Here is a 19,575-nt window from a genome sequence, read left to right on the forward strand (position 1 = left end):
AGCACACAATAACTTTGATACAAGGCAATTGTGAAGACAATTCTAGTTTAACGCAAGTCGTTCAGCGAAGGCAATAAAGATACGTAATTCATAGGTCCAGAAGCAAGTCATGCATTCGGGTTTTACTAATACTATTTCCCATCCTTGGTCTTGTGGAAAATAACTGTTATGGCCGTTGATTAGGCAGCATGTAGTAACGTCATCAAAAGGACGGGGGTTATGTAATGCCCAACAGCCTCGTAACAATTTAAAAACCTTATTTCTTACTTCAACTACTGAACCCGTCACTTGTGGGAATGTTTTATTTAGAAGTTGCAACCCGATGTTCTTTTTCTCAATTTGGTGAGAAGCGAACATCACTAACCCGTAAACATAACATGCTTCTTTATGTTGCACGTTTGAAGCTCTTTCTAAAGAACGAAGTCCTATGTAGGGATATGTGGAGTCAAAATAGGCTCTCAACCCGTAGCAGAAAGTTGCAGTAGGGTTTCCCGTACTTAATGCCTTAAAGAAAACACGGCGTAACTTAGGTTCTCCCCAATGTGATATACACCATCTATTAAAGGAAAGCCTTTTATAAACCAAGGCATGCCTGGAACGTCTTTCAAATGTCCTACAAACTAATTTCACCATAAATAATCATGCTGATGAATTCTGACCGACTTTAGACAAGATTTCATCAATCATATCCCCTGTTAAGTCTTCTAAAATATTTGGTTGTCTATCCTTAACGTCCATTGTGTGTTTTTATACTGTAAAATATACGAGGATTAGATTCATAAAAGATAATTAACACACAATACAAGCAATTTTTACATATAACATAAAAGTACAAGCACACTTCAATACATATATTACACATCATGGTTACTACTCTTCATTCTGACTCACTTATTTCTTCTTCTTAGACTCATTTCGTTTTGCTAATTTTCTAGGGATAGATGGTGCTCCTCTAATACGAGCCGTCCTTTTCACAAATGGTCTAGAAAAACCTGGTGGCTTAGATGTTCCCGGGTTATAGTGAAAGTTTAAGAAATACGGGTGTTTACGATATATCTCATCGGGATATTTCATGTTAACATAGAGTTCATCTGTTTTGGACTCGAGTTTTTCTATTTTGATAGCTTTTCTTTTATTATTTTCTTTTGCCTTATTAAATTGAGCCGGGGTAATTTCTATAACATCATCGGAATCCTCGTAGGGATCCGATTCATCTGAAAATTGGTAATTTTCCCAATATTTTTCTTCCTTGGCGAAAACACCATTGACTATTTTTAACTTTGGTCCATTGGTTGAGGATTTTCTTTTCGTTAACCATTTTTCTATAGTTATTAATATTTCTTCCTCCGAAACCTCTTCTCCTTCTGGTTCCTCCTCTTCCAGTTCCTCCTCTTCGGGTTCCTCTTCTTCCGGTTCCTCTTCTTCCGGTTCCTCTTCATTATTATTAGGTGAGTCGATGGGATTTGTACTAGAGGTAGACATCTATCACACAATATCAAACACATTAAGAGATTAATATATCACATAATATTTACATGTAAAAATATGTAGTTTCCAACAAAACTGTTAAGCAATCGTTTTTCAAGTAAACACGGTCGAAGTCCAGACTCACAAATGCATCCTAACAAACTAGGTTAGACACACTAATGCAAATTTCTGGTTCTCTAAGACCAACACTCGGATACCAACTGAAATGTCCCGTTCATATCGATTATAAACGTTTCATATTAATTGATTTCCTTGCGAGGTTTGACCTCTATATGAGACGTTTTTCAAAGACTGCATTCGTTTTATTTAAAAACAAACCATAACCTTTATTTTTTTCAATAAAGGTTCAAGAACCATAACGTAGATTATCAAGTAATGATAATCTAAAAGATAACGTTTTACACACGAATATTACATATTGGTTTACAACAATATTACACATCGATTTAAATCTCCGAATGCAGTTTTTAAACAATATATTACAAGCTTACTGACTCCAATTCTTGTCCTTAAATTAGCATGCAACAGCGGAAGCTCTTAATAATCACTTGAGAATAAACATGCTTAAAAGTCAATAAAAATGATGGTGAGTTATAGGTTTAACCTATATATTTATCAAATCACAAGATTTCCATTTCCATTTTTCAATAACATGCGAACTGCATAAAAACCATTCATATATTGAACACCTGGTAACCGACATTAACAAAATGCATATAGAATATCCCCAAAACAGAAATCCATCTGTATTAATAACTCAAAGTACTAAAGCATACCATTTTCTAGTATGGGGGGAGTTAGTGCCCGTAGATCTACCTTTAGAATTCGCGTAAATTAGGGTGTCTGTTCCCTAATTCTTAGGTTACCAAGATAAAAGGGTGATATACGGTATTCATAATCCAACATAGAATGTAATTTCAAGTACTTGTGTCTATTTTGTAAAACATTTACAAAACTGCATGTATTCTCATCCCAAAATATTAGATAGTAAAAATGGGACTATAACTCACTTTCACAGATTATCACTTCGTCGAAAAATAACACTTGGCCACTGGTCGATTCACGAACCTATAACAAATATGTGTGTGTGTGTGTATATATATATATATATATATATATATATATATATATATATATATATATATATATATATATATATATATATATATCAAAGTATGATCGAAATATAATTATACCATATTTTATTATGTTTTAACGATTTAAGTTTGTTAAGTTGATAGTCCAACGTTTGTAGTCCACAAATAATTGTCCACAGTTAGTAGTACAGAAATAAATCAATATATATTATCTCAAATCAATCCACGACCCAGTGCATACAAGTCTCAGACTCGATCATAACTCAAAGTATATATATTATTTTGGAATCAACCAAAACCCTGTATAGCTAACTCGATCATTACCGCACATAGAGTGTCTATGGTTGTTCCAAATAATATATATAGATGACGTCAATATGATATGTCAAAACATTGCATAAGTGCCTATGGTCTATCAAGGATAAATAATATGTTAGAGTACAAGTATAATACAATACAAGTTAGTTAAGTTATGGTTAGTATAGATTTGTTACAGATTTCACGTAACTACAACAAGAAAAATTATCCAATTTTGTTTTACCCATAACTTCTTCGTTTAAAATCTGTTTTGAGTGATTCAAGTTGCTATGGTTTCATAATGAACTGAAATTTATGAAACTAAACAGAAAAAGTATAAGTTTATAGTCAAAAATACAGGTTACAAGTCAATTTTGTAAGAGGTAGTCATTTTAGTCGAAAGAATGACGTCTTGATGACCATTTTGAAAAACATACTTTCACTTTGAGTTTAACCATGATTTTTGGATATAGTTTCAAGTTCATAAGAAAAATCATTTTACCAGAAGATCAACTTTTAAATCAAAGTTTATCCTAGTTTTTAATTATCTAACCCAAAACAGTCCCCGGTTTCACTACGACGGTGTATGTCCGGTTTTACGGCGTTCTTCGTGTTTCCAGGTTTTAAATCATTAAGTTAGCATATCACATAGATATAGAACATGTGTTTAGTTGATTTTAAAATTCAAGCTAGAAGGATTAACTTTGTTTGCGAACAACTTTAGAATTAACTAAACTATGTTCTAGTGATTATAAGTTTAAATCTTCGAATAAGATAGTTATATATATATGAATCGAATGATGTTATGAACATCATTACTACCTTAAGATTAGTAGGTTAACCTACTAAAAATGACAAAAATTGATCTAGCTTCAAAGGATCTTGGATGGCTTGAAAGTTCTTGAAGTGGACTCATGACACAAAAACAAGTTCAAGTAAGATTTTTACTCGAATTAAGATAGTTTATAGTTATAGAAATTGAATCAAATTTTGAATATGAATATTACCTTGAATTAGAATAATATCCTGCTGTAAATAACAGAGGTTTCTTGATCTTAGATGATTACTTGTAATGGATTAGAAAGCTTGGAAGTAGACTTGTAAACTTGAAAGTATTCTTGATTTTATGACACTAGAACTTATAGAATTTATGAAGAACACTTAGAACTTGAAGATAGAACTTGAGAGAGATCAATTAGATGAAGAAAATTGAAGAATGAAAGTGTTTGTAGGTATTTTTGGTCGTTGGTATATGGATTAGATATAAAGGATGTGTAAGTTTGTTTTCTTGTAAATAATTCATGAATGATTTATAATATTTTTTGTAATTTTGTGAGATATTTCATGCTAGTTGCCAAATGATGGTTCTCATATGTTTAGGTGACTCACAAGGGCTGCTAAAAGTTGATCATTGAAGTGTATATATAAATAGTAAATACATCTAGAAGCTGTGTATTGTACGAGTACGAATACGGGTGCATACGAGTAGAATTGTTGATGAAAATGAATGAGGATGTAATTTAAAGCATTTTTGTTAAGTAAAAGTACTTTAATATGTGTCTTGAAGTCTTTCAGAAGTGTACTAATACATCTAAATACAATACATGTATATACATTTTAACTGAGTCGTTAAGTCATCGTTAGTCGTTACATATAAGTGTTGTTTTGAAACCTTTAAGTTAACGATCTTGTTAAATGTAATTAATTCATTGTTATTATACTTAAATGAGATGTTAAATTGTTATGTTAACAAGATAACATGGTGTATGAATATATATTAACATCATATATATGTTAAAATACTATTACAATGATAATCGTTACATATATATATTGTTTCGAAATCCTTAAGTTAGTAGTCTCATCTTACTTGTATAGTTCATTGTTAATACACTCAATGATATAATTAATTATCATTTTATCATGTTAAATATAGTATATCAATATCTTAATACAATACATATGTATTTAGTAAGACGTTGTTATAACGATAATCGTTATGTATATTGTTTCGAGCTTCATAATTCAATATTCTCATTTTTTATGTATATCACACATTGTTCATATACTTAGTGAGATACTTACTTATCATAATCTCATGTTAACCATATATATGTCCATATATATATCATCATGTCATTTTTTCAAGTTTTAACGTTCGTGAATCGCTGGTCAACATGGGTGGTCAATTTCTACATGAAACTCATTTCAAATAATCAAGTCTTAACAAGTTTGATTGCTTAACATGTTGGAAACCCTTAATCATGCAAATACAGTTTTCATTTAATATATAATCATGGAATAATCATGGAAAAGTTCGGGTCACTACACTAAGGTTCCTTATATAGCCCTCTTCTAAGGAACCATCATTTAGTCTTGTTTCACATTAACACTATATACACTTCGGGGTCCTAACATACTTTCAACTCAATGACCTGGTACTATGAAGTAATGAAGCCAGCTGACAACACGACATCGGAAATTTAGATCCCCGCTGGGAAGGGCCTTACAAAGTTGTCGACATAAACGACTATGGTGCATATCATCTAGAAACGCCAGATGGAGTATTGTTACAACGCCCCTGATGTAGTGACCCGAACTTTTCCATGTTTATATATATTAAATGAAATTGTTATTTACATCATTTAAGTGTTTCCAAATGTTAAGTAATCAAACTTATTAAGACTTGATTAATTGAAATAGGTTTCATCTAGACAATTGACCACCCAAGTTGACCGGTGATTCACGAACGTTAAAACTTGTATAAACTATATGATATCATATATATGGATATATATATAGTTAACATGGTATTATGATAAGTAAACATATCATTAAGTATATTAACAATGAACTACATATGTAAAAACAAGACTACTAACTTAAGGATTTCGAAACGAGGCATATATGTAACGATTATCGTTGTAACGACATTTAATTGTATATATATCATATTAAGATATATTAATACATCATAATATCATGATAATGTAATAATTTAACATCTCTTTAGATATAATAAACAATAGGTTAACAACATTTAACAAGATCGTTAACCTAAAGGTTTCAAAACAACACTTACATGTAACGACTAACGATGACTTAACGACTCAGTTAAAATGTATATACATGTAGTGTTTTAATATGTATTCATACACTTTTCAAAGACTTCAAGACACTTATCAAAGTACTTCTACTTAACAAAAATGCTTACAATTACTTCCTCATTCATTTTCATCAACAATTCTACTCGTATGCACTCGTATTTGTACTCGTACAATACCCAGCTTCTAAATGTATTTACTATTGGTATATATACTCCAATGATCAGCTCTTAGCAGCCCTTGTGAGTCACCTAACACATGTGGGAACCATCATTTGGCAACTAGCATGAAATATCTCATAAAATTACAAAAATATTAGTAATCATTCATGACTTATTTACAAGTAAACAAAATTACACATCCTTTATATCTAATCCATAGAACAACGACCAAAAACACCTACAAACACTTTAATTCTTCAATTTTCTTCGTCTAATTGATCTCTCTAAAGTTCTATCTTCAAGTTCTAAGTGTTCTTCATAAATTCTATAAGTTCTAGTTTCATAAAATCAAGAATACTTCCAAGATTGCTAGCTTACTTCCAATCTTGTAAAGTGATCATCCAACCTCAAGAAATCTTTCCTATTTACAGTAAGATATCTTTCTGATAAAAGGTAATACTCATATTCAAACTTTGATTCAATTTCCATAACTATAACAATCTTATTTTGAGTGGAAATCTTACTTGAACTTGTTTTCGTGTCATGATTATGCTTCAAGAACTTTCAAGCCATCCAAGGATCCTTTAAAGCTAGATCTATTTTTCTCATTTTCAGTAGGTTTACCTACTAAAATTAAGGTAGTAATGATATTCATAACATCATTCGATTCATACATATAAAACTATCTTATTCGAAGATTTAAACTTGTAATCACTAGAACATAGTTTAGTTAATTCTAAACTTGTTCGCAAATAAAGTTAATCATTATAACTTGACTTTTAAAATAAACTAAACACATGTTCTATATATATATGATATGCTAACTTAATGATTTAAAACCTGGAAACAAGAAAAACACCGTAAAACAGGATATACGCCGTCGTAGTAACACCGCGGGCTGTTTTGGGTTAGTTAATTAAAAACTATGATAAACTTTGATTTAAAAGTTGTTCTTCTGGGAAAATGATTTTTCTTATGAACATGAAACTATATCTAAAAATCATGGTTAAACTCAAAGTGGAAGTATGTTTTCCAAAATGGTCATCTAGACGTCGTTCTTTCGACTAAAATGACTACCTTTACAAAAATGACTTGTAACCTGTATTTTCGACTATAAACTTATACTTTTTCTGTTTAGATTCATAAACTTAAGTTCAATATAAAACCATAGTAACTTGAAACACTCAAAACGGATTTAAAACGAAGAAGTTATGGGTAAAACAAGATTGGATAATTTTTCTTGTTGTAGCTACGTGAAAATTGGTAACAAATCTATATTAATCATATCCTAGCTAACTCATATTGTATTATACATATATTCTAATATATTATGTAATATTGGGATACCATAGAAACGAATACAATGTTTTGACATATCATATCGACCCATCTATATATATATATATATTTCGGAACAACCATAGACACTCTATATGCAGTAATGTTGGAGTTAGCTATATAGGGTTGAGGTTGATTCCAAAATATTATATATACTTTGAGTTGTGATCTATCTGAGGCTTGTATACACGAGGTCGTGGATTGATTCAAGATAATATATATTGCTTTATTTTCTGTACATCTAACTGTGGACAACTAGTTGTCGGTTACAAACAAGGACAGCTAACTTAATAAACTTAAAACAGCAAAACGTATTAAAAATGTTGTAAATATATTTTGAACATACTTTGATATATATGTACATATTTGTTATAGGTTCGTGAATCGACCAGTGGCCAAGTCTTACTTCTCGACGAAGTAAAAATCTGTGAAAGTGAGTTATAGTCCCACTTTTAAAATCTAATATTTTAGGATGAGAATACATGCAGTTTTATAAATGTTTTACAAAATAGACACAAGTAACTGAAACTACATTCTATGGCGGGATTATTAAACTGAATATGCCTCTTTTTAGTCTGGTAATCTAAGAATTAGGGAACAGACACCCTAATTGATGCGAATCCTAAAGATAGATCTATTGGGCCCAATGAGCCCCATCCAAAGTACCGGATGATTTAGTACTTCGAATTCATCATGTCTAAAGGGAGTCCCAGAATGATAGGGGATATTCTATATGTATCTTGTTAAGGTCGGTTACCAGGTGTTCACCATATGAATGATTTTTATCTCTATGTATGGAATGTATATTGAAATATGTAATCTTGTGGTCTATTATTACGATTTGATAAATATAGGTTAAACCTATAACTCACCAACATTTTTGTTGACGTTTAAAGCATGTTTATTCTCAGGTGATTATTAAGAGCTTCCGCTGTTGCATGCTATTATATGGACAAGATTTGGTGTCAGCATGCTTGTATAATATTGTTTAAAAAAACATTCGAGATTTATTTTTTTGTAACATATTAATATTTGTAAACCAATATGTATTGGTAGTGTGTAAGTGTGATATTTGTTAGGATGCTCCTACAAAATGCATTAGGATGTAAACCAACGAAATCAATTAATATGGAACGTTTATAATCAATATGAACGGGACATTTCAGTTGGTATCCGAGCGTTGGTCTTAGAGAACCAGAAATTTTGCATTAGTATGTCTTACCGAGTTTGTTAGGATGCATTAGTGAGTCTGGACTTTGACCGTGTTTTTCTTCAAAAAAAAAAAAACGATTGCTTAATTTTTTTGTTGGAAACTATATATTATTAACATGTAAATATTATGTGATTTATTAATCTCTTAACGTGTTTGATATTGTGTGATAGATGTCTACCTCTAGTACAAATCCCATCGACTCACCTAATAATAATGAAGAGTCGAATATACTTTGGGAAGATCCACAAATTCCCGAAGAGGAACCGGAAGAAGAGGAACCGGAAGAAGAGGAACCGGAAGAGCAGGAACCGGAAGAAGAGGAACCGGAAGATGAGGAACCAGAAGAGGAAGAACCGGAAGAAGAAGAGGTTCCGGAGGAAGAAATATTGATACCTACAGTAAATCGGTTAAATAAAAGAAAATCCTCAACCAACGGACCAAAGTCAATAATGGTCAATGGTGTTTCCTCCGAGGAAGCAAAATATTGGGAAGATTACCAATTTTCCAATGAATCAGTTCCCGATGAGGATTCCGATGATGTTATAGAAATTACCTCGACCCAATTTAATAAAGCAAAAGAAAATAATAAGGGAAAAGGTTTAAAAATAGAGAAACCTGAATAAAACCCCGATGAACTTTATATGTATCGGCAACGTCCGTATTTCCTAAAATGTAACAATAACCCTAGAAACTCTAAACCACCTGGTTTTTCTAAACCATTGTGGAAAACGACAGCTCACATTAGAGGAGCATCATATATCCCTAGGAAATTAGCAAAACGTTAAGGGTAAACAACCGAATATTTTAGAAGACCTACCAGAGGATATGATTGATGAAATCTTGTCTAGAGTCGGTCAGAATTCATCAGCACAATTAGTTATGGCGAAATTAACTTGTCAAACATTTGAAAGACTTTCCAGAAATTCCTTAGTTTATAAAAGGATTTCCTTTGATAGGTGGGGTATATCACATTGGGGAGACCGTAAGATACGCCGTGTTTTCTTTAAAGCGTTAAATGCGGGGAACCCAAATGCAATTTTTCGCTACGGGCAAAGAACCTATTTTGACTCAACATTTCCCAACATAGGATTTCGTGAATTAGAAAGAGCTTCTAACATGCAACATAAAGAAGCATGTTATGCTTACGGGTTAGTGAAGTTCGCTTCTCACCAAAGTGAGAAAAAGAACATCGGATTACAACTATTAAATGAAACATTCCCACAAGTGACGGACTCAGTAGTTGGGGTAAGAAACAAGGTTTTTAGATTTCTACGAGGCTGTTGGGCATTATGAGACCCTCGTCCTTTTGACGACATTACAACATGTTGCCTAGCCAATGGTCATAACGGTTACTTTCCACAAGATCAAGGATGGGAAGTCGTTTTAGTAAAACTAGAATGCATGACCTGTTTCTGGACTTATGAATTACGTGTCTTTATTGCCTTTGCTGAACAACTTGCGTATTAATTAGAATTACCTTTATAGCTGCCGTGTAGCAAGTTATTATGTGCTATATTTCATCCTATATATATAATAGTGGTATTGTATGTTTGTAAAATATTGTATAAAAGTTTGAACGCGAAATATTATTTTAATAAGTTTTTCATATAGAATCGTAGTAGTTGAATTGTATAATAGCTACTAAGTATGAACTTAACGGGTAGGTACTACCCCAATTAAAACTATAAAATGCTAATATAAAGAAAAAGCTTTTATAAATAAGTTCATATTATGCTACGAAATACTATTGACTACTCTTAAATTCTATATGATTAACTCAATTCTTTTGGGCTATTTTTGAAGGAAAGGCACCGGCGACTCGTCAGAATTTGAACATGAGCGGAGAAGACTTCAGTGTTTTCCTTGCAGCAAACATAGTCGCAGTACAGGCTGCAATGCAAAACAACAATAACTCTGGATCTAGCAGTGGAACTAATTCCACAAGAAATCGTGTAGGATGCTCCTACAAAGAATTCACTGCCTGCAAACCTTTGGAATTTGATGAAACTGAAGGACCAATTGGATTGAAACGGTGGACCGAGAAGGTCGAATCGGTGTTTTCCATAAGTAAGTGTACTGAAGAGGACAAAGTTAAGTACGCTACGCATACCTTCACAAGCGTTAACTTGGTGGAACACCTATCTTGAACAGGTAGGACAAAATGCTGCTTTCGCACTACCGTGGTCGGCATTCAAGCAATTGATGAATGAGCAGTACCGTCCTTGAAACGAAGTCAATAAGCTCAAGGTAGAACTTAGAGAGTTACGAACACAAGGATTCGACATTACCACATATGAACGACGATTCACAGAGTTGTGCCTATTGTGTCCGGGAGCGTTCGAAGATGAAGAAGAGAAGATCAATGCGTTTGTAAAAGGGTTACCAGTAAGGATTCAAGAAGATGTGAGTTTACACGAGCCCGTTTCCATACAGAAGGCAAGTCGAATGGCTCATAAACTAATAAATTAGATTGAGGGGAGAATTAAAGAACATGCGGCTGAAGAAGCCAACACAAAACAACTCAAGAGGATGTGGGAGGAAAACGGTGACAAGAGTCACCAGTACAACAACAATAAAAATTACAACCACAACCGCAACAACAATCGCAACAATAACCGCAATCCTAACAATAACTATAACAAACGTCCCAACAACAACAACAACAACAACTACCGTTTCAACAACAATAACAATCCCAACAACAACCTCAATAACAACAAACAACAGAAACAACCATTCTTCAGGTGTGCAGAGTACCATCCGAATGTGTTTTGCACAACAGTTTGCACCAAGTGTAAGAGAAGTGGTCATGGCGCGACAAAATGTGAGATTTACGAACCAAAGAACAACAAAAATAAAGAAACAAATAAGGTAGGAACAAAAAATGCCAACGTAGTTTGTTATAAATGTGGAAAACCGGGCCACATTATTAGAAATTTCCCAAACCAAGGGAATACTAATGGGCAAGGCCGCGGAACAGTTTTCAATATTAATACGGCAGAAGCGCAGGAAGACCCGGAGCTTGTTACGGGTACGTTTCTTATTGACAATACATCTGCTTATGTTTTATTTGATTCGGGTGCGGATAGAAGCTATATGAGTAGAGATTTTTGTGCTAAATTAAGTTGCCCATTGACGCCTTTGGATAGTAAATTTTTACTCGAATTAGCAAACGGTAAATTAATTTCAGCAGATAATATATGTCGGGATAGAGAAATTAAACTGGGGGGATGGAACGTTTAAAATTGATTTAATACCAGTCGAGTTAGGGAGTTTTGATGTAATAATTGGCATGAACTGGTTGAAAAAGGTGAGAGCAGAGGTCGTTTGTTACAAAAATGTGATTCGCATTATGCGTGAAAAGGGAAAACCTTTAATGGTGTACGGAGAAAAGAACAATGCGAAATTAAATCATATTAGTAGTTTGAAGGCACAAAAACTAATAATAAAAGGTTGTTACGTCCTTCTAGCACACATCAAGGAAGTTAAACCTGAAGAAAAGAACATCAGTGATGTTCCCGTCGCAAAAGAATTTCCCGATGTATTTTCGAAAGAATTACCGGGATTACCCCCACATCGATCCGTTGACTTTCAAATAGATCTTGTACCAGGAGCTGCACCAATAGCTCGTGCTCCATACAGACTCGCACACAGTGAAATGAAAGAATTACAAAGTCAGTTACAAGAACTTTTAGAGAGTGGTTTCATTCGACCAAGTACATCACCATGGGGAGCTCATGTTTTGTTTGTCAGGAAGAAGGATGGTACATTTAGGTTGTGTTTTGACTACCGAGAGTTGAACAAACTTACCATCAAGAACCGCTACCCACTACCGAGAATTGATGACTTATTTGATCAACTACAAGGCTCGTCAGTTTATTCGAAGATTGATTTACGTTCTGGGTATCATCAAATGCGGGTGAAGTAGGATGATATTCCAAAGACTGCTTTTAGGATGCGTTACGGTCATTACGAGTTTATGGTTATGCCGTTTGGGTTGACCAATACACCAGCTGTGTTCATGGACCTCATGAACCGAGTGTGTGGACTATACCTTGACAAGTTTTTCATTGTTTTCATCGATGACATACTTATTTACTCAAAGAATGACCAAGAGCATGAAGAACATTTGAGAAAAATGCTAGAGTTATTAAGGAAGGAAAAGCTGTACGCTAAGTTTTCAAAGTGTGCATTTTGGTTGGAAGAAGTTCAATTTCTCGGTCACATAGTGAACAAAGAAGGTATTCAGGTGGATCCAGCAAAGATTGAAACCGTTGAAAAGTGGGAAACCCCGAAAACTCCGAAGCATATACGCCAATTTTTAGGACTGGCTGGTTACTACAGAAGGTTCATCCAAGACTTTTCTAGAATAGCAAAACCCTTGACTGCATTAACGCATAAAGGGAAGAAATTTGTATGGAAAGATGAACAAGAAAAAGAGTTTCAATTGTTAGAGAAAAAGTTAACTACGGCACCTTTATTGTCATTACCTGAAGGGAATGATGATTTTGTGATATATTGTGATGCCTCAAAGCAAAGTCTCGGTTGTGTATTAATGCAACGAACGAAAGTAATTGCTTATGCGTCTAGACAATTGAAGATTCACGAGCAGAATTATACGACGCATGATTTGGAATTAGGCGCGGTTGTTTTTGCATTAAAGACTTGGAGGCACTACTTATATAGGGTCAAAAGTAATATATATACCGACCACAAAAGTCTTCAACACATATTTAATCAGAAACAACTGAACATGAGGCAGCGCAGGTGGATTGAATTGTTGAATGATTACGACTTTGAGATTTGTTACCACCCGGGGAAGGCAAATGTGGTAGCCGACGCCTTGAGCAGAAAGGACAGAAAACCCATTCGAGTAAAAGCTATGAATATAATGATTCACAATAACCTTACTACTCAAATAAAGGAGGCGCAACAAGGAGTTTTAAAAGAAGTAAATTTAAAGGATGAAATACCCAAAGGATCGGAGAATCATCTTAATATTCAGGAAGATGGAACCCGGTATAGGGTTGAAAGAATTTGGGTACCAAAATTTGGATATATGAGAGAAATGGTACTTCGAGAAGCTCATAAAACTAGATACTCAATACATCCTGGAACGGGGAAGATGTACAAGGATCTCAAGAAACATTTTTGGTGGCCGGGTATGAAAGCCGATGTTGCTAAATATGTAGGAGAATGTTTGACGTGTTCTAAGGTCAAAGCTGAGCATCAGAAACCATCAGGTCTACTTCAACATTCCAAAATCCCGGAATGGAAATGGGAAAATATTACCATGGATTTCATCACTAAATTGCCAAGGACTGCAAGTGGTTTTGATACTATTTGGGTAATAGTTGATCGTCTCACCAAATCAGCACACTTCCTGCCAATAAGAGAAGATGACAAGATGGAGAAGTTAGCACGACTGTATTTGAAGGAAGTCGTCTCCAGACATGGAATACCAATCTCTATTATCTCTGATAGGGATGGAAGATTTATTTCAAGATTCTGGCAGACATTACAGCAAGCATTAGGAACTCGTCTAGACATGAGTACTGCCTATCATCCACAAACTGATGGGCAGAGCGAAAGGACGATACAAACGCTTGAAGACATGCTACGAGCATGTGTTATTGATTTCGGAAACAGTTGGGATCGACATCTACCGTTAGCAGAATTTTCCTACAACAACAGCTACCATTCAAGCATTGAGATGGCACCGTTTGAAGCACTTTATGGTAAAAAGTGCAGGTCTCCGATTTGTTGGAGTGAAGTGGGGGATAGACAGATTACAGGTCCAGAGATAATACAAGAACCTACCGAGAAGATCATCCAAATTCAACAACGGTTGAAAATCGCCCAAAGTCGACAAAAGAGCTACGTTGACATTAAAAAAAAGATATAGAATTTGAAATTGGAGAGATGGTCATGCTTAAATTTGCACCTTGGAAAGGCGTTGTTCGATTTGGTAAAAGAGGGAAATTAAATCCAAGGTATATTGGACCATTCAAGATTATTGATCGTGTCGGACCAGTAGCTTACCGACTTGAGTTACCTCAACAACTCGTGGATGTACATAACATTTTCTACGTCTCGAATTTGAAGAAATGTTTTGCTAAAGAATATCTCACTATTCCGTTAGAAGAAATCCAAATCAACGAAAAACTTCAATTCATCGAAAAACCCGTCGAAATAATGGACCGTGAGGTTAAAAGACTTAAGAAAAACAAGATACCAATTGTTAAGGTTCGATTGAATGCTCGTAGAGGACCCGAGTTCACCTGGGAACTAGAAGATCAGATGAAGAAGAAATACCCGCACTTATTTCCAGAAGATACGTCAACACCTCCAACTGCTTAAAATTTCGGGATGAAATTTATTTAACGGGTAGGTACTGTAGTGACCCGAACTTTTCCATGTTTATATATATTAAATGAAATTGTTATTTACATGATTTAAGTGTTTCCAACATGTTAAGCAATCAAACTTGTTAAGACTTGATTAACTGAAATAGGATTCATATAGACAATTGACCACCCAAGTTGACCGGTGATTCAAGAACGTTAAAACTTGTAAAAACTATATGATGTCATATATATGGATATATATATAGTTAACATGGTATTATGATAAGTAAACATATCATTAAGTATATTAACAATGAACTACATATGTAAAAACAAGACTACTAACTTAAGGATTTCGAAACGAGGCATATATGCAACGATTATCGTTGTAACGACATTTAATTGTATATATATCATATTAAGATATATTAATACATCATAATATCATGATAATGTAATAATTTAACATCTCTTTAGATATAATAAACAATGGGTTAACAACATTTAACGAGATCGTTAACCTAAAGGTTTCAAAACAACACTTACATGTAACGACTAACGATGACTTAACGACTCAGTTAAAATGTATATACATGTAGTATTTTAATATGTATTTATACACTTTTGAAAGACTTCAAGACACTTATCAAAGTACTTCTACTTAACATAAATTCTTACAATTACATCCTCATTCATTTTCATCAACAATTCTACTCGTATGCACTCGTATTCGTACTCGTACAATACCCAGCTTCTAAATGTATTTACTATTGGTATATACACTCCAATGATCAGCTCTTAGCAGCCCTTGTGAGTCACCTAACACATGTGGGAACCATCATTTGACAACTAGAGTGAAATATCTCATAAAATTACAAAAATATTAGTAATCATTCATGACTTATTTACAAGTAAACAAAATTACACATCCTTTATATCTAATCCATATACCAACGACCAAAAACACCTACAAACACTTTCATTCTTCAATTTTCTTCATCTAATTAATCTATCTCAAGTTCTATCTTCAACTTCTAAGTGTTCTTCATAAATTCTATAAGTTCTAGTTTCATAAAATCAAGAATACTTCCAAGTTTGCTAGCTTACTTCCAATCTTGTAAAGTGATCATCCAACCTCAAGAAATATTTCTTATTTACAGTAATATATCTTTCTAATACATGATAATACTCATATTCAAACTTTGATTCAATTTCTATAACTATAACAATCTTATTTCGAGTGGAAATCTTACTTGAACTTGTTTTCGTGTCATGATTCGGCTTCAAGAACTTTCAAGCCATCCAAGGATCCTTTGAAGCTAGATATATTTTTCTCATTTCCAATAGATTTACCTACTAAAATTAAGGTATTAATGATGTTAATAACATCATTCGATTCATACATATAAAACTATCTTATTCGAAGATTTAAACTTGTAATCACTGGAACATAGTTTAGTTAATTCTAAACTTGTTCGCAAATAAAGTTAATCCTTCTAACTTGACTTTTAAAATCAACTAAACACATGTTCTATATCTATATGATATGTTAACTTAATGATTTAAAACCTGGAAACACAAAAAATACCGTAAAACCGGATATACGCCGTCGTAGTAACACCGCTGGCTGTTTTTGGTTAGTTAATTAAAAACTATGATAAACTTTGATTTAAAAGTTGTTCTTCTGGAAAAATGATTTTTCTTATGAACATCAAACTATATCCAAAAATCATGGTTAAACTCAAAGTGGAAGTATGTTTTCCAAAACGGTCATCTAGACGTCGTTCTTTCGACTGAAATTACTACCTTTACAAAAACGAATTGTAACCTATATTTATGGCTAAAAACTTATACTTTTTCTGTTTAGATTCATAAACTTAAGTTCAATATAAAACCATAGCAACTTGAAACACTCAAAACGGATTTAAAACGAAGAAGTTATGGTTAAAACAAGATTGGATAATTTTTCTTGTTGTAGCTACGTGAAAATTGGTAACAAATCTATATTAATCATATCCTAGCTATGTAAAACATTTATAAAACTGCATGTATTCTCATCCCAAAATATTAGATTTTAAAAGTGGGACTATAACTCACTTTCACAGATTTTTACTTCGTCGGGAAGTAAGACTTGGCCACTGGTCGATTCACGAACCTATAACAAATATGTACATATATATCAAAGTATGTTCAAAATATATTTACAACATTTTTAATACGTTTTGCTATTTTAAGTTTATTAAGTCAGCTGTCCTCGATAGTAACCTACAACTAGTTGTCCACGGTTAGATGTACAGAAAATAAAGCAATATATATTATCTTGAATCAATCCACGACCTCGTGTATACAAGCCTCAGGCTAGATCACAACTCAAAGTATATATAATATTTTGGAATCAACCTCAACCCTGTATAGCTAACTCAAACATTATTGCATATAGAATGTCTATGGTTGTTCCAAATAATATATATACATAGGTCGATATGATATGTCAAAACATTTTCATACGTGTCTATGGTATCCCAAGATTACATAATATATTAGAATACATGTATAATATAATATAAGTTAGCTAGGATATGATTTGTATAGAATGGTTACAATATTTCCCGTAGCTACAACAATCAAAAAATATCCAATCTTGTTTTACCCATAACTTCTTCGTTTTAAATCCGTTTTGAGTTAATAAAACTGCTATGGTTTCATATTGAATACTATTTTATGAATCTAAACAGAAAAAGTATAGGTTTATAGTTAGAAATATAAGTTACAAGTTGTTTTTGTAAGAGGTAGTCACTTCAGTCGAAAGAACGATGTCTTGATGACCATTTTGGAAAACATACTCCCACTTTGAGTTTAACCATGGTTTTTGGATATAGTTTCATGTTCATAAGAAAATTCATTTTCCCAGAAGAACAAATTTTAAATCAAAGTTTATCATAGTTTTTAATTATCAAACCCAAAACAGCCTGCGGTGTTACTACGACGGCGTATGTCCGGTTTTACGATGTTTTTTGTGTTTCCAGGTTTTAAATCATTAAGTTAGCATATCATATAGATATAGAACATGTGTTTAGTTGATTTTAAAAGTAAATTTATAAGGATTAACTTTTGTTTGCGAACATGTTTAGAATTAACTAAACTATGTTCTAGTGATTTCAAGTTTAAACCTTCGAATAATGTAGTTTTATATATATGAATTGAATGATGTTATGAACATCATTACTACCTCAGTTTTTGTGGATAAACCTACTGGAAATGAGAAAAATAGATGTATCTTCAAAGGATCCTTGGATGGCTTGAAAGTTCTTGAAGCAGAATCATGACACGAAAACAAGTTCAAGTAAGATTTTCACTCAAAATAAGATTGTTATAGTTATAGAAATTGAATCAAAGTTTGAATATGAGTATTACCTTGTATTAGAAAGATATCTTACTGTAAATAATAAAGATTTCTGGAGGTTGGATGATCACTTTACATGATTGGAAGTAAGCTAGTAAACTTGGAAGTATTCTTGATTTTATGAAACTAGAACTTATAGAATTTATGAAGAACACTTAGAACTTGAAGATAGAACTTGAGAGAGATCAATTATATGAAGAAAATTGAAGAATGAAAGTATTTGTAGAGGTTTTTGGTCATTGGTATATGGATTAGATATAAAGGATGTGTAATTTTGTTTACATGTAAATAAGTCCTGAATGATTACTAATATTTTTGTAATTTTATGAGATATTTCATGCTAGTTGCCAAATTATGGTTCTCACATGTGTTAGGTGACTCACATGGGCTGCTAAGATCTGATCATTGGAGTGTATATACCAATAGTACATACATCTAAAAGCTGTGTATTGTACAATTATGAATACGGGTGCATACGAGTAGAATTGTTAATGAAACTGAACGAGGATGTAATTGTAAGAATTTTTGTTAAGTAGAAGAATTTTGATAAGTGTATTGAAGTCTTTCGAAAGTGTATGAATACATATTAAAACACTACATGTATATACATTTTAACTGAGTCATTAAGTCATCGTTAGTCGTTACATGTAAATGTTGTGTTGAAACCTTTAGGTTAACGATCTTGTTAAATGTTGTTAACCCATTGTTTATTATATCTAAAGAGATGTTAAATTATTACATTATCATGATATTATGATATATTAATATATCTTAGTATGATATATATACAGTTAAATGTTGTTACAACGATAATCTTTACATATATGTCTCGTTTCAAAATCATTAAGTTAGTAGTCTTTTTTTTACATATGTAGTTCATTGTTAATACACTTAATGATATGTTTACTTATCATTTATCATGATTAAATATAGTGTATCAATATCTTAATCTGATTCATATGTATTTAGTAAGACGTTGTTATAACAATAATCGTTATATATATCGTTTCGAGTTTCTTAATTCAATAAACTCAATTTTATGTATATAACTCATTGTTAAAATACCTAATGAGATACTTACTTATCATAATATTAGATTAACTATATATATAATCATATATATGTCA

This window comes from Rutidosis leptorrhynchoides, chromosome 6 (assembly GCF_046630445.1).
Source record: "Rutidosis leptorrhynchoides isolate AG116_Rl617_1_P2 chromosome 6, CSIRO_AGI_Rlap_v1, whole genome shotgun sequence".
Lineage (NCBI taxonomy): Eukaryota > Viridiplantae > Streptophyta > Magnoliopsida > Asterales > Asteraceae > Rutidosis > Rutidosis leptorrhynchoides.